A 3216-nucleotide genomic window follows, 5' to 3' on the forward strand; every position below is an offset into this window, starting at 1 on the left:
CCCTGCAGCGCCTCCTCTTCCCTCTGCAACCAACACCCAGTGACTCATAGCCAACACAAGGTCCCTTGGGAACACCTGCTCCTGGATCATCCTACAAGTGGCCCAGGCAGCAAAGCAACAAGGACAGAGAAACTCCCCAGGTCTTTGAGTCAGTCATATTGGTCTTTCACACAGTAGTACTAGCCTCAGCCTTCTGTCCACCTGCAGAGCCCCAGAAGAGTCCTCCTGAGGATGGGAAGTTGGGGACTGAGCTGCCTGATGGGGAGGGAGGAAGCCACACCCAGTTCTGGTGGGGGGAAGCTCTGCCTGCGGCTCCACATCCATCTTGTGTCTTGCTGAGGAGCACGTGCTTGCAACTGAGAAAACAGAGGAGAAAGCAGGAGGTAGTGTGAGGGAGCAGGGGCAGAAGGCAGAGCGGGGTCACGGGCATGGGTGCTGCGACAGCTGCGGCAGTGCAGGGTAAAAGTTGTTGGGTGAGGTAGCAGCGATGCAAAATGCCTTAGCAGAGGATGGTTTCGATCCATCGACCTCTGGGTTATGGGCCCAGCACGCTCCCGCTGCGCCACTCTGCTCCTCCGGAGCCCCAGCCCTGCCAAGGAATCAGAGATGGACCCTTTGCTTTGAATTAACAAGACCATTCATTATGATATTCCCTCTGAGAACACAGAGCTCTTGGTAAGGGTGAGGAATGAGGGGGCAGTGCTGAGGCCTGCATTTTTGAGCTTCCACCTCCCATCTACAGGGCAGAGCAAGCAGCGCCCAGGCAGAGGAGACCAAAACAAAAGCCAGATGAAGAAGGCTGGGATGTGAGGTGAGAGCTGAGGCTGGGCCACACTGCCCAGCCTGTGTGCTTCAGGTGCTGCTGTTTCAGTGCAGATCAGGAAGGTTCTGGTTCAGCTCCAGCTGCACTGCTTCACTGAACATTTCTTTCTTTCATACTGACAGTATCTCTGCAGTTCTTTTCCCTTGCAGGGCTACCCTTACCCTCAGTGCCAGGGCTGCAAGGCTGCAAGCCCCTGCACCAGCAATGGGCTTTTCTCCCCTGCCCCTCCGTGGCCCCCTTGAGTTTTGCAGTACTGGGTGTGCATGTGCCAAGAGCCCTGAGGGCAACCTGCAGCTTGTGTCCCTAGCAGCCCGGAAGAATGGGAGCCGTGCACCCAAAAGAACTCTTTGCCCCGTAGTTGGCAGGATTTGAACCTGCGCGGGGAAACCCCAATGGATTTCTAGTCCATCGCCTTCACCACTCGGCCACAACTACTTGTTCCAGCCCTCACTGCCCTGCCCAGCACACAGCCTTGAGCACTGACACCAGTGCCCAGGCAGGTCAGAGAAACGCTCCACTCCACATTTGCACTGGGGATCGTCCCTGAGCCACGCTGGCACCTGAGGCCCAGAGAGGCATCGCCCCACAGGCTGGGGCTGCACTTCCCAGACCCTTGCCCTCCGCCAGCTACCTGGGATATCCCGCCATTGGGCTGTGGTTGTGCAGCCTCTCCCATCCCCCTCCTCCTGACAGGTCTTGAATGAACCAGCTGACAAGTGACGTGTCCCTTTAGAGAACCCTTTAGGAAGTGACATGTCCTTCCCCACACGAGGGGCCCCACACCAGCCCCTCACAGCCTTCCAGCATTCCCTACCTGAAACATAGCTTGAGTAGAAGACCACCTCTGTTGCTGCAGTTCTGGAAACAATTCCCAAATGTCTTGGACACCGTTGCCAGGAGTTACCAACTTGGGTTGTAGCCAGGATGGAACCTCCTGCTGACTAAAGTAAAGCGTCTCAGCACCCCCTAAACAGTCACCCTGAGTGAGGCCCTTCGAGGTGTCTTGGACTGCTATAGGCTGTGTCAGCATCTTCCTCTGAGGGGGATGTCTCTCAAAGCTTGAGAACCATCAGGTCGGGATATCTGAAAGAGCATCTTTGACAACGAGGCCTTGGCTCATACACTGCCCCACTCCCACATTCCTCCAAGTCCAGCCCACACTTACTGAGAAATGCAAAGGGATGTCACGTGAGTATTTCACGGAGACCAAGGGAAACTTTTGATAGATACATTTACACACCGAAACACAGATGTGCACCATCTCTGTGCCTGTGTGTGAATTCATAATGGAATGAAAGTTATTGTAGATCTCAAATTATTTTGTTTTTTTATTTGCAGTCAGTCCTATCAAATTGTTTCATAAATATTGAATTAGTCGATGATGATCAAGTCCTGCAAAAGCCTTTCAACCTCATTTTGAATCCATGTTCTCAGAGTTCTCTGGTCAAAGCTCAAGCATCTCTTTCTGCAGCTGTGGGTAAGCTCAGGAGAGCAACCAGTGTTGATCCTTGCACACCAGGTGGTAACCTGAGGGAGGAAGGAGCAGAACAGAGGGCCAGAACTCTCCAATGATGCTGCACAAAAGCTTTAATGAGAAGGAGCAAATGCAGTGGCACACGGCAGAGTCCAAGAAGGGCGTTTGCAGGGGTCCGGGAGAGACAGAAATGGGCCCTTTTCCCAAGGAACAAGGGGATGATGTGCTATCCTCAGAACCCCAAGACCAAGGGAGCCCCCAGAAGAGATGGGAACGCCCGCAGAGCTGAGGGAGCTGCCAACAGCAGCTTGACAGAGAGGATCCCACGGCTGTGCTCTGAGGGAAGGAGGTGAGGATGGGGCCCGGCATGGTCTCCACCACCGGGGAGGCCTCGATGTACGCAGTCGAGTCAGCACAGTGGGCGAAACAGGGCTCACTGCAGCTGCTAGCAAGGGGTTGGGCCACAGGGGCCACAGGGGCATGGGGAACAGGGTGTGCAGCAAGACATCTCTGGGTGAAGGAGCAGAGCTGGAACACAGAACAGGGAGCAAAAACCTCAGGAGCAATCTGTCTCTTTTTCCCACAACTCCCTCCACGCTGACCATTTGTTTTAAAAGCACACTCTGAGCCTACAACTGCCAAAACCCTCACCGTACCCTCCAAATGGAAAAGCACAAGAAGACTGTCCAGGTTTTTCAAGAGGACTTAGGAGAGTGGGTTTAGGGCACCTGTGGAAAGATGGAACACAGCCCATCTCCACAACAGACTTGTCTATGTCAGAGTTGTCAGGCAATGCACTGGGCCACTTTCTTCCAGCACTGCAAGTGCAAATTCTGCTGGGCAGATCCCACTGTAGTTCTGACTCTTTGATTCCCTCTTGCTGGAAACAAACCCCCAATTCCCAGCTCTCCTCAGCCAC

General features: G+C 54.1%; 2 non-coding genes across 2 annotated transcripts; both read right to left on the bottom strand.

Moving 5' to 3' along the window:
* Positions 1–500: 500 nt before the first annotated feature.
* On the bottom strand, positions 501–572 carry TRNAM-CAU. Its single transcript has one exon. It is a non-coding gene; the product is annotated as a tRNA-Met (tRNA).
* A 604-nt stretch (positions 573–1176) lies between these two features.
* Positions 1177–1258, bottom strand: TRNAS-AGA. The gene has a single exon. It is a non-coding gene; the product is annotated as a tRNA-Ser (tRNA).
* Between the last annotated feature and the right edge of the window lie 1958 nt (positions 1259–3216).

This window comes from Empidonax traillii, unplaced genomic scaffold, assembly GCF_003031625.1.
Source record: "Empidonax traillii isolate 1590-97213 ecotype Southwest subspecies unplaced genomic scaffold, ASM303162v1 scaffold90:size2128546, whole genome shotgun sequence".
In the NCBI taxonomy this organism is placed as follows: domain Eukaryota; kingdom Metazoa; phylum Chordata; class Aves; order Passeriformes; family Tyrannidae; genus Empidonax; species Empidonax traillii.